A 14,560-nucleotide genomic window follows, 5' to 3' on the forward strand; every position below is an offset into this window, starting at 1 on the left:
CATCAAAACGACTCATCATTGTACGTTAAGCGACTTATCCCAAAACTTTGACCTGCAAATCGCGTTGACCTCGTAAATCGTAGCACATGCGACCTCTGACGGCCTGAATCTATAATGATAAGATTAACTATCCACTTATAACTATAACGACACTGTTTCACGCCTGGCTGCCTGCTACTATGGGTTCTCGAATCGATTTAAGTTTTATCGTGTATGAGATGAGTGTAAGAGAATTCGGCAGTTGTCATTTCTGTGCTCTTTCTTAGGTAGAAGAGATATCTTTTTAAAGTAAATACACTCAGAGAGATTTTAATGGCTCTCACCTTGTAAAGTTAACAATCCTCGCTTGCTTGCCAACAGTGTATCACAAAATATCACACATCTTCAGGCACATTTAATCACTAAAGTTTTCTATACAACGTTGCCGATTTCATTGTGGTTGTCTGTCTTTGTTCGTTCCGGTCTAAATCGAGTTGTTCGTTCTGAGTAACTTACTTGTTGCACAATGATGTGATGTGCTTTCGAGTTTCCGATTCGAGTATCGATAGTAAAGGCAGACATGCATCGATTGTAGCACGAGCGTTTAATCGATACCCGTTTGTGGACCGGCCTTACAGCTCGCTCGCTATTTGTAAACTTTTCTAATATGTCGCCGTATTTTCGACGTATTTTCACTGTGTACATAGTACCAAGGTTTATACTTAATATTACCATATTTTGTTCGAGGATGTTTTTGGTTGTAATATTTTTAGTTCAATTCTCTAAGAGTTTAAAACTTTTTAAGTAAGTTATCATGTAAAAAGGGTAGTAAGTTGTTAATGATATTTAATTAGAGCCAATTTTATTGAAGCTGACGACGGAAATCGGTTTCGTATAAAGTATTTAAAGCATACTGGTGAAAACATACAGCTCGACGAATAGTGAAGAACATAATATAAAAAATATATTCATTGTCAAGTCATGTTTTATACCTATGAAAGATAGGCAGAAACTAGCCAGTATTATTATTTGCTATATCTCTGAAAATTTACGGAACTTAATAAACACTACCCCATATTGTGTTAGTTTCATCTTATAAATACCTACAACATGAGAAGAGCTTATAGCCAATTACTGCACTAAAGGCTCTATACACTTGAAGTTGTACAGAACTAAGCTCAGGTGTGTCAGGTAAAGTTTGACCGTACTTAGTTCAATGCTATCATCTGTTGAGGTGTGGCGATCGAAAGTTCACTGACCTGTTGAATTTAATACAACTTATATAATAGAAAATGTTTCGTGAAATGCGGGGTTCGGATTTTGAAACGTTATTTATTAAGAATTTGAATGTCTGTCTATGCATACATATCTTGTTAGCAATACACAGGTTTTGAATGCTACTCGTTTATACCATCACACAAATTTAGTTTTTTGCATACGATGAAAAATGATTTACAATGCTTAATTAATTCACAAGCAACACTGCAACACCGGCCTGTATAATGTAGAATAAAAGTAAAATGATTAACTACTGATAAGAGTGGGCCTAGTAGGCGAAAAAAATATTACGGAATTACCCTGCAACCTTACAACGTCATAAGGTAACCATAAAAAGTTAATATACCACTTATATGAATTATTATTATAATCCTAACAGGCATTAAACGCGTAAAATTGTAATAGTTACAATACCTTTTTATTACCAGTCTCATGACTCATTATTTTCCTCAAGAAAATTTTACAACAAACTCCAAACAAATCCAAAAACAGATTTCCACAACTAATCAATTAACCACACATAGTCTACGTGTTAGCAACCAAAATAACCTACGTTCGTGTTCTCTCGATTTACACGATCATCAGCCGATAACTGACAGATAGCGTACGTCCTTCGTTCATCGTGATAATAATAGACGAACACTATCCGTGAATTTCAACGTAAACGTCCATTAGAACGTTCATGTTAAATTAGCCACGGTTTAATGCATGAATTTTCCAGTTATTGGTGGAAATCTATTATTAAATGTTTTGACGTCAGAGTGAACCAAATTAGGTGTATTATGATGCTAAATAATATTAATAAATGGAAATCTAGTAGCAATAGGTAGAAGTTTTCAAAGAGTGACTTACTTTTAGCAACAGAACAAAGTATTTGTTAATCTCTTTTGATTTTACCATATTCTGTACTAACTATCAATTGATAACTAAGTATATAGTGACTACTTAGTAAGAAAGCAATATTTTGTATAAATACAGATGCAATTGAACTTATAAGCAATCGCGTCTACAACGTCTCCAATCAAGACTAAAGAGGAACTGTACTCAAAACTAATCGCACAACAATAGTTATTTTAAGTAGTTAAGAAAGCTACAATTCATTTATTCATACATAATGTAGTTCTAGACTACAAAGATTTGGCTTACGACTAACTTATCAGGCAACAGGCAGACTATCAATAACTCAACGAACAAAAATTTCAATAAACAAGTATGGGCCCCATGGCCATATTTATTGAAAAATAAAAATGACGGTTTCAAAACAACTCAACAGAATCAATTAAGCTGTCAAAACAGAGTCTAAACGATCGCTTTTTTATAATTATATCTATACCGTCATTGTTCAAATTCGCTTGTATCATCATAATGTGTTTTTAGGACGAGATATTCAATATTGAGAAGAATCATTTGGGAATATCGTTCCGTAATGGCTTTCGTAGTATTTGTGGTTCTATTCTGCCTGATGTTTTTTGAAAAGCTTTTGAGACGGTAAATACTGTGACAGACGGTTTGTTATGGCATAAGTTTGAACGGAATCGTTTGGGAAATGGCCGGAATAAAAACTTTTTGCTGTTACAATTTGGTACGGTGTATTATGGTTGTTTAGAGTAGTGAATGTCTATTTGGTTGTAGTATCTATTTTATGGTGTTGTACAAGGGACAATTCTGGTACCATGTTTATTAAAGCATTTTATTTTAGGTGGTATTTTGTTTGAATGGTTGTCAAAATATAAATAATAAAATAATTCCAGCATTGTTAAGGATTAGGAGGGAGGATTAGGGACTAATGTTTCTTTGGCAAGAAAACCTTAAATAAAGGCTTATTCCTTTTGAAATGGAGATAATAATATTATCCACAGTGACTTTATTTGTATCAAGGAAGATATTACGAACATCTGTAGCGAGTTTCCTTGATCGTGACGCGGCAGTAAACATAAAAACCATCAAATATGTAACATTTATTTTCATATAAACATGCAATATTTTCCTCTATTATGTTAGTACACACGTTTTTGCAATATTTGCCAAGTTTCAACGTTATTTCCTTTGATCCCGGTGTCGGGACCACTAATATTTATAGAATATTTGATGCTGGGATATTGGTATGCTGTATCGGCTTCCCAACTTACAATGAGTTTTGTTGAATATTTTTGGAAAAGTGCTAAAAAGCTAGAGCTGCATTGCGGTTAGATACCTACGTAAGCTGGGTCGGTTGACAATGTTATCCAACCAACACAATTCGATTTCACGACAACGAAGCTGCGAAAAAAGGATCATAGTCAGAAACGCTAATGCATTGATGATTCCATATATTTCAATACTATAATACAACGTTGTAGAAAAAAAGATTAGCATAAATTCTATTGTTTCGATTTGATGCAAATACAAACAACAGCACACTTTGATTCATGATCCTTATAACGGGATAAAAATAATAATTTGAATACAAAAACTATATTTACTTAGACGCGTACTCATAAGCTTTTACTAAAGCACTTAAAATAATTACTATAACAATAACTGTATTTACTTCTTACAAAACAAAAGCAATAAGAATTCTTGCTATCAATAAATTTTCTTAATCAGTAAGTAACAATATATCAGTCTCAAGTATCCTGCTCCCAGTTTCTATCTAAAAGTAGTATACGTAACTTAATTTAATAAGGAATTAGGGCAAAACCTATTCTCCTTTGTTAATGTTCCGACGCTACGATGGTCGTTGATCTGGATTAATTAAAGCCTGCCTGAAAGCTGCCTGCTGAAATAACATCGTAATTTCACAGATTATATGTACTGTCGATATTTGTAGCAATTATAGGGGCTTATAGCTCAGTTATGCTCGCCGGTTGGTTAACGATCAGTAAGTTAAGCGATCCTTGGTTGCGACATTGTCATAGATATGTGGCCACTTAGGTTTATTCAGATAATTTTGAGCAATGGGGCATATTAAACAATAGTTAAACACAGTTACAGAACTGTGAAATAGTGCCTACTTTGCAAACTTATTACACAATATTATTGCATGTCAAGGACGGTTTAAGAGGTAGTTGAGTTTTGCGTATTCGTACTTCGATGGACACGTTAAAAGTCTGTTCCATTACTGTCAATCATGATCGTCAAGCAGTTGTCGTGTCAAAGGATTTGAACAAGTTTGATACTAAGTTGACCACTCAATAATATTTTGGGATAATAAAATTCATAGTTTTGTTATAACAAACTCCTGGTTTGTAATTGAGATGAATACTAAATATACTTTCGCTTTGAAGCTGGAGTTAGTAACAGTTTGTTTTTATCCTAAAGGATATTTCGAATCAACTTTCGTTAGTTAAATTAGGTCTCGTTCTAATTTATTTGAGTTATATTTGAAACTTTGTTTCAGATAAAAAGCTGAAATGGTATTTGCGTCAAACCGAGTTAGACTTCCCAATTAAAAGTCTTACTTACCTTATCTTACCTAACATAAATAATCTTTGTTTTTCTTAATTTACAACTATGGGTTTATTTTTAACATTTTTATCATCTTACTCTTGTGTAAACAAAGTCAAGTTGTGAAAACGCTTTAAAACGTAACAAGGTGTGTGGCCATATTTTTCGGTTGGCCATATTTGACCCAGGTACCTTATGTAGTGTAATATGTATATTGTTACAGTGAAAGACATCACCGCAGAGTTTCTGCAGTTTATATTATGGCAAAAGCACGACTTCTTACTACTCATAAGAATATACACGTAATATAAATTAAAGTTTCCACATCACCTCAAAACTCATATCAAAACACAATTCAAACTGCAGGTGTTCCAAGCAATAAGGAGCAGCCAATACCAAAGTCTAGAATTCCAGACTCAGTAGCAGGTGCTCCCCACAATTAATGAATACTTGATGAGATGTCTTGTGTTACGTAAGCTTTTGATGCCACGTTTGGTACAATAGAATATTGCGTTCGCATTTCGTGGAAATTTTGTAACATTAACAGAAAGGGTTGCGAGTTTGCCCTGATACCTTTGGAAAGATTAAGCGGAATTACCAAGAACGTGATCATATTTGGAAAAACTTACAACTATTTGGTCGCGTTAAATTTGGGTAAAATATTTAAAAACTTAAGTTTTTACTGCCTGTCTTTTACTTACCCTACACTTGGCAAAAACTATGTAAAATTACGATTGATAAGTTTAACGAAAGCGTAGCAGACAACTCTTGCATTTATTAACAAGTATGAATTTCGTGGAAAAAATACAGTAATTTATCAAAAAAGTTCATTAAATAGATAATTGGTGCTGGGCTAAAGTCTAAATTTAATCTAAGCAGTTTTCAATTCATAAAGTTCTTAAAAAAATACATTATCTAAAATAGACCACTATTCAGATACCAGACTTTACACAAGACTAAAATATTTATAATAATGGATGAAAATATACCAAACATTGTAAAACTCGAGAATGCATTGTAATAAAGTATCTATTTTGAGTTCACCTTTTGACTTCAGATTGTTATATTTTTTCATCTATAAAACGTAAAAATAAATATATAGTTTTTCGCATTCCCAATAAGTTCAAATCAAATGTTTTTACAACCATTTATTTATGGCAGGTTTCAATTTTGTTTATTTAATTAATGATTTAGAGTTTAGATATTTAATATTTGATGGCTTACTGTGCCTCGATTGTCTACTACTATCAACTACCGACAACCGGCTAGCTATCGAAATTTTGACATTTAGAATGTACTGCCAAAATGTTTCCTACGACACCCGTCAGAGGCGCTGATCAGATTTTCATACAAAATTTCTCGATGACAGTTCGGTTGTCGGTAGTCGATAGTAGTAGAGAATCGAGGCACTGATGCTACGTATTAAATTAGTAGTAGTATCTCAAATTAAGTATTTATGCCGAGTTTTATAAAAGTCAGTTTGAAAAAAAAAGTTTTATTATTTATTTCCATCATCTCCCAATTTCAAAGTTCAACAACCAGAACACATTTCATGGCTACATGAACAAAAAATACCTATAACGTATGATTCATTTTAATTTCTCAGAAATATTTAATATCAATCGCGATACATTCGTTTAGTCTACCACTCCTATCGAATGGAACACGTAAACCTGTCGATCCGGGAATTTTTCCATTGATACAAACAATTTGTTCTGTAAACTAAAACTATTTATATGAAAGTTTGTTTATTTGTTAGTTTCAAAGAGGTCAGGTACGGATGTATGAATGTGGATGAAGTCAATAGGGATTGAACGTGGTGCTCTGGGTTATATAAGGGTGATGGAAACTCGAATCGAACTGCTTACTCGAATATCTGACTTAGGTTTGGTTTGGAATCGAATAAATCTATACTAATCTATACTAATATTATAAAGCTGAAGAGTTTGTTTGTTTGAACGCGCTAATCTCAGGATCTACTGGTCCGAATTGAAAAATTATTTCGGTATTAGATAGTCCATTTATCGAGGAAGGTTATAGGCTATATAACATTACGCTACGGCCATTAATAGCGGAGTAGCAACGAAAGATGTTACAAAAACGGGGAACATGATGACCCATTCTATCCTATGTGACGCAAGCGAAGTTGTGCGGGTCAGCTAGTGTACTTTAAAGCGAAGCAAAATTGGCGAAGAAATGTTTTGTTACTAAAGATATGTTCTCCAAAATATCACTTTCTACACAGAAATAGCTTGAAAATATGCCTTATGTAAGCATAATGCTAAACATCAAAGCAAGGGCAAAATTGACTGAAGATTTCTTTGTAAATGGAAAACTCAAGGGTTGAGAATGGGCAATTTTTTGGCTGCACTTTTAAATTTCAATCCTGAGTGACAAAGTATTTCAATGATTTTGGCGGTTTAATTATAATTATTAAACTGTTGAAATATGCGAACGTGCACAGAGATGTTAAAATTTTAGGTATGTTCAATGAGTTGTGCTGACCACAGTTATCTATAATTTAGTTCCACCATAAATTAATCTGATTGTGTAAATGCATCCAAAACAGAATAAATTATAGAGAATCACTAGAATCAGTGTGTTAAACTATTCAGTTAGAAATTATTCAACGCATGCCGAAATTATTTGCATTTGAAATATTAGCGCATGTGGTTCGTTTCATTGTCTGTTTGGATGTTTAGGTTTGGATAATGGTAAATAATTAGATTGGGAAATACGTAGCCCGAATACCGGACGATGATCTTGTATCTGTGTAGCTTCAAATATTTTGGTTTGGAAGTATTGACAGGCAATCAAAATCATTTGCCACTCCGTCATCAAGCAGGCAAGGCAAGATTGCTTTATTTTAAAATAAAATTGATGGGCTCTGAAATCACGTCAACAGGAATTAATACGGTATATAATTTTTTAAGCTTGAGATTTCACACTCTATCAAATGAGCTATTCTTATTTAGGTATTAAACAGTTCTTAAACTTTGTGACTAATAATTATTCTATTCATGTACCTACAAAAGTAAAAATTATTTTGAAACGTGTACTTATGAAGGTCTGCGAGGCATTGCTAAACATAAAATAAATTCAAATCTCAATGACTTAGTTATATCATCAATAACTTGATATGATATACAATCACGCGCATGCGGTATTCATAAACAAGATACAGAGACGTTATCTACGTTTACTTTGTACCCCCAATTTGCATACTAAAATCAAAGCGTAACATGGATCATTCATGAAACTCCCCATATTCAACTATGAACAATTACTGGCATGTTGAATGGCTCACAAATCCACCAGTTAACAGGGTGGCCTGCTTGCACGCGATTCTCAATGAAACGCGTGCAACGTCGTCGGCACGCGTTCACTGAAAAGCGTGCACGTCGGCCGCACGCATTCAATTACAGGCATGCCATTGAATTGAATGTTTACAGTGTTTTTTTGGTAGAAAGTTTTATTTGAGATCGATATTTCAATTGGCTTGGCTTTAGAATTTGGGTGTGACAGATTTATTCATAAAGTCGTACGGGTGTGAAAGCAGACTGAAGGACTCTTTATTGACTGGCGTTTGATTGATTTTTGACACTTTTGTATGGACTTTTTTTGGATTGATTTACAGCTATCCATATAAAAAGCGGTCGATAACAGTAAAACTGCTGTTCTATACGTTAACCCTGGAAATTAGAGCGTATATTTTCCCGAGCATGACTTGAAAATAATTACCTACAAAAACATTTGATATGAAAGTAGCAGATCGCTTACCAACGGGTCACCGCGAGCGGCCATTGGCATTTAAAAAATATTTTCTAAAACTTAAGATATTATAAAACTAAGAACGAAGAAATTCTGGGCCAGTAGAAAATTTTCAATTTCAGTAGATTTCTTTTTAAACTCCCCGTCACGTCTGCGTACATGACGTCACAAGTATGTTGTATCGGTATTCCCAGAACGTCAGCCGAGCTTTGATCAAACGCTTTTGAGGGAGACATGACGTTCCCTGACATGATGTCATGGCGTTCCCAAGCGTGACGTGTGTGCGTTACACTGCTCGTTGGCATGCATTTGATGAGCTTTTTAACTATGAAGGCATGACAGGCGTTGTTGAGTTGGTAATGATACGTGTAAGGGTTGATTATGTACAAAGGATACAGTGATTTTGTGTTTTGAAATTGTTGTATGATTGTGACAAATGATTACGTTTGTGAATAAATTCCGGTTTATTTGTAGAATTTAGGGTTCAGCAATCACTGTAACTAAAGTGTATTATTACATATATAATGTAATTTTTTACTTGTACCGTCACACAGTATATTTTTACCAAAAACTGTCAGGGTGTTTTTGATATCTGCCGCCGTATTTTTTTCTCAACCGGTCCGATGGTATCTGACTGTGCCTGACGGTGACAGTGACACACAAAAATCCGCTTCATTGTTCACTGTATCCCTTCTGCACAGTGTGAACAGTCAAAATCAAATTTAAAACATATTCTTAACAACCTTTTATACACATAAGTACAACAACTAAAATCATTACCCCTCATTATCATAAACACTCAATCAAAATGAAAAAAAAAAACACTCGTCATCTATAAACCTAACAACACATGTACCAATAACGTCACCACAACTATCAACGTTATCGTGTTATCAACGTTATCCATAATAACGGTTATTGCCCGAATAAAGAATGTTATGGGATTTTACACAAACTTCAATACAAAAAAAAAACGTTCAATACAAACAACGTCGGATTTCTTGTATTACGTGCGTACAAAATCTTAAATTTTTAATTTTTATTCACATACAAACACTACAAAATAAACTTTATTCTTACAACAACAACAGTTAAAATCATTACACATCATTATCACAGATACTCAATCAAAATGAAAAAAACCCTAACGGTACATGTATCAATAACGTCACCACAACTATCAACGTTACCACGTTATCAACGTTATCCATAATAACGGTTATCACCGGTTATGGCGCGAATATAGAATGTTATGGGCTAAAGCTTGTAAATCTAAGCCCTATGGTGGCTAATTGTTTGATATAAGATTAGTTATCGGTATTTTTATGGGGCAATAGGTTTTGTAATTTTTTGAGGTTAATTTTTATGTTGGTTAATTGCTATATTTAATTTTTTTTCAATCAAAACTTGTGGTCAAGGGAGTAAATTCAAGGCTGAATTTATTATCGAAGTTAAACCCCGAAAGTATCAAAAATGGAGTTTTTAAACTAAAAGTTATCTTTAACGTGACGTTAAACATCTACCTTTATCAAAGATTACTCATGTATCATTTTTAACAACTATATAAACAACAACAACTCTGTCGTATTTAAAATGTAAGTCCTGATTAACAGTATCTATCCACATACTTAGAGAATACAAGAGTGTGCAATGGAACATAAACAAAATTAAACAATTTTGTTGCCTTACTCACCCTCATCATAGATGTTAAACCCTAAAGGTAGAAAATACCTATAACATTTCGCAGAATCTTCACAATATATCGGCAAATTGTAAACGTTTTTCTAATACTCAGCGCAAATACTAAGCGACGTATAAATCGGGTCGCTGAAAGGACAGCGATATAACAAATCGATAGGAAAAACTGATTCCTTTGTCTGGATTGTGACAAAACTGTTTGTATGAATGTACTGTGTATTATAAGCAAGTGACGTAAGACGATTTAAGAGATACGACGTATTGTTGGATTTTGTACATTGAAATCAATGTGAAATAAGTTTTCTTTCATATATTCCTGTTTATTTTTCGTTATATTATGTTAAGGTGTCGTTAAAAGTAATGTCATATGCAATATTTTCTTTGATTTGCTTGAATTTACGGCCAGGTTGCATGGGCTACGATTCCGTGCTGACTCCCATAGAAAAATGCAAATATTCGATCTTCTAAACATGCAATCAAAAAGTTTCAAAGTTATGGCCTAGGATTTTCGTAGAGACTGCTGTTTTAGATCATTTTCTACATTCAATTAATAGTGAAAAATAATAAGCTGAGTAACTACGTACAAATATAAAATGAACGGGCACTTTATTTACGCCGCGTAGGTTATTTCTTTCATTTATTTTCAGAGATTAGTTAAAAACCACAAAGGATTCAGGGAATAGAATTTTTGGTAAAACTTTTCAAAAACAAACAAATGTAGTTTTACCTTCATTTCAATATGAAAACCACAAAATACAGGTACAAATCCGAAACGTTATCGACCATAAGCAATGTCCATCCATTAGAGCAACCGCATTTGTTCAGCCATGTTTAAACTGAACGATCAATCACTGCACGATCAGGAAACTGTATAATCAGTTGATGCATGATTGTGATTAACCTTAGTACCTATTGTATTAGTTCAGGTAAAACTCAAAATAAATAAATAAAAACATATCATTGGACAACTCACACACTTTCATTTGATTCCAAACTAAGCAGAGCTTCTACTATGGTAACCAAATAACTGATAAACATACTTATATATTTCTAAATACATACTTATATAGATAGATTGACATCCAGGCTTAGAACAAACACTATAAAAATAAATACTATATTAAGGTAAAGAGTTAGTTAAGTCTAAGCATTCAAGGTAAAGATAAATTATCTACATATATGATTACTTATGTAAATATTCTGTTCACTGTATTGAATAAGAAAACGCAGTGTGAAAGCGAGTAACCATAGCAATGATTGCTTTGATCTTTAGTATTCAATATTATTATTTTATTAAAACAGCAGCCCGCGTAAACTTTGGCCTATCCGTATGTAGTAATCATGAAAGCAAGTAAGAAAGTAAGTAAAAATCATGTAAGTGGTAAAGTTTTCCCCGTACACATACATAAACACACCAAATTCCCGCTCTTACTTTTTAAAAGGACAAAGAAAAGAGACTATGAAATCAAAAAGAGAATAATACAATTGTTTCTCCTCTGGACATCTATAGTTTTACAGAGAGCGGCTGAATTTACTCACTAACTGGTGGGAACAAAACACCATGCTAACAAAAAACTCTCCAAACTCACTCGATACTTGTAAAGTAAAGCCAATCACGGTACAACGTTCCAACCAATCCCGAACAGTGGGTAGAGATTGTTTGTTTCATAAAATAGCAATTCAATCGTTCCGTATCTCGACGGCATGCATAATGTATTGTGTGATAATTCATTTTGTTTCACAACTTTATTTTGTTAAGATGAGATTGCGCGAATTGTTTTCTGTTCGTGTTGTTTTTTAAATTATTCCGAGGTTTTTTCCGTTCGCTTTTGTTGGGGTTGAAAGTGGGTGTTTTACTTACGGGGTGGAATTTGTGCTGCTGGTAGTTTCCGTGTGATGATCAAAGTAATCTGAAACAACAAAAGAGTTGATTAGCATCGAATTTTACTGTTTAAATGCATTAGTAGTTGATTAATAAAATAATTACAGGTTCCTGTTGTATCAGTATTTTCGTTGTCTATAAGTGGTAAAGTTCGTCATCACTTAAATTGTTGACTGATATAATAGCTATATTAGCACTGAATTTATAGTATAAGAATACTTCGTAATTATTAATTTATTAAGTATTTAAGTTAATAATTTATTCCAAAAAGACAACATTTCTTCCTTAACAAAAACCCCTTTGTACTATCAATCATATTTCCGCTTAGAACGAAATTTCAAAAATACCACAAATATCGCTCGAAGCAGATTACAACATTCTATATTTAGATGTTTCAAGAAAGGATTTCTTTCAGCAAAGGCTTACGGTACATAATCGCTAAGCTTGTGAATGTGAGATAAAAACGTAGGCAGATGGACGTGGCTGGCCATCATGAGGATAATACTTTAATCTCTTTGAACGACACGTAGAAGTCCCGGGTTTGTTCTCTGCTGCTTGAAGATAAATCATTAAATGTCAAGGTTTTAGGGTGTTTATGATTGACTTCGATAAAAAAAATATTGATACTTTATTCTGCTATAAGTGTGAAGGTGGGAATTTGTTTGTCTTTCTTTCAAGCAAAAACTATTTATTATATGCGCAAGTGTTCTACGTGCGATTGCAAGAACAATCAGATTCTTCCCACCATATTGCGTTAATTAATTAAAAACTTACTGAAAAATCTTACTTGGTTATAAAGTCAGAATACAGTGTGTAAGGATGCGTGTTTGTTTGAAAATAATATTGAAATAACTAAAAGGAATTTAAAATTACGTTTAATTTCGAGTTTTGTTTTCAATTAAAATTAATTTTTTATTATATTTATCACGTTATTTTACATATTTTTTTTTATTTCAGTAACATTAAGTATATTCTTTAAAGTAAAGCGGTTAATAGAGGTCATTCACCTTGAAAACTTTATCGTCTGCAAATGAAAACACATAAAATATGAATGAAACTTCTTTCCCATAAAACACGCCAAGGACAAAGTTCAGTGTCTGAACTAAAGTTAAAACGGCAATTTAAAAACTTACTTTTAAATACTCTTTATTCTCGTTTTCACGCCCAGTTCTCGTAGGAGTAGAAAAATAGTAATTAATCTTTTACTTACAGTTCTATGAAATAAGTTTTCATGCATTTTAATTTGCTGTTCTTGGGGACTATTTCTCGAAATGTAATGCAATATTCTATGAAGCAGTGACCAGTTTTATACCGTAGAAAAGCATCATACAAGATTTCGTGCCAAGAATCAATCTTTCGTTACAAGGACCACCACATAAAAAATCTTCATAAAGAATTCACACCATTTTTTATATAAAATGAAAAATATAGGTACCTATTAAACAAAATCCGAAATAAATATAATTATGATCATTTTATATCAAAGCTGATTGCTTGCTTAAGCAGCCATGTTCTTCGTAAAAAATGGTCCAAATTATAATTATGTATAACCCAAAAACCCAATTTCTAAAAATATTATAATAATGATAAATAGACGTTATAACAGGTCGTTATCATTAAACGTATTCATGTATGCAATGATTATCATTACCACCCCTCAACCCCTCAACCCTCCCCGTCGTTAGCTGAAGAGTCGTTTGAATATTTACATCACATTTTCAATCTTACCATAATAAAATGCTAAGATTTTTAATGTTTTGGAATTTTCGAAACATTTATTTTTTGAGCTAGTGAATTCATCCGTGTCAACCAGAATATTACTCGGGTAAAAACATATACGTCATATATTTTGCTCCAGTTAATAGACAAATTCTATCGAAATTCATTCAACCGATTTTGGTTGTAATAGGAACAAATACAAACTTTAACGTTTATAGTAGCTGTAAAAAGAGGCAGTGATAGTGTAAGCATTCGCTCCTCATATAACAAATGTTTAAAAGTGTTCCTGTACCTATACCTTGCCAAAACAAAATATTAGTTCAGGGAAAAAGTCTTTTCGCATTATGTATGAACATTCTTTCCCATTCTTATCAGAGTTAATGTGAAAATATAATACCTTTCATACTGTCTGGTTCCCCATTTTCAATCCCCTAAAAGTTGAAAACACCTTTTAAACTATCTATAAAACGTATTTGTAAAGTTATATTAAAGAGAATTTTGAACTACTTAAATATTTTGTTTACGACACTCAAATAAAATTCAAATTTAACAGTTTTTAGGACGTATAAAGCTCATTAAGTATATTATTCCCGCAGGTCCTAAGTTTGATTTTTAGGTAATTATAGCCTAGTCCTATTTGATAATTAATTATAGCCTAGTCTTGTACAAGGCATATTGAAAGCAAATTAACGAAATGTAACATACATATTCATCTTTGAAAAAACTATCATTGCCTTAAAAACACCCCAGGCAAGTTTCAGTAAAACACACCGTAAAAGAGTCGACAATTTTTCTGGACTTTCTATA

General features: G+C 32.9%; 1 protein-coding gene across 4 annotated transcripts in view; it reads right to left on the minus strand.

Moving 5' to 3' along the window:
• LOC142977093 (neuroglobin-like) overlaps window positions 1-14,560 on the minus strand; it is a 119,300-nt gene that overhangs the window by 48,598 nt on the left and 56,142 nt on the right. For 2 of the 4 annotated variants that reach the window (XM_076120805.1, XM_076120806.1), the window contains one exon: window positions 12,014-12,062. The exons of the other annotated variants lie outside the window; for them this stretch is intronic. The gene's annotated coding sequence lies outside the window, so the exon portion shown is untranslated. The remainder of the gene's footprint in view (window positions 1-12,013; window positions 12,063-14,560) is intronic. 4 annotated transcript variants of the gene reach the window in all.

Source organism: Anticarsia gemmatalis, chromosome 12 (genome assembly GCF_050436995.1).
Source record: "Anticarsia gemmatalis isolate Benzon Research Colony breed Stoneville strain chromosome 12, ilAntGemm2 primary, whole genome shotgun sequence".
In the NCBI taxonomy this organism is placed as follows: Eukaryota; Metazoa; Arthropoda; class Insecta; order Lepidoptera; family Erebidae; genus Anticarsia; species Anticarsia gemmatalis.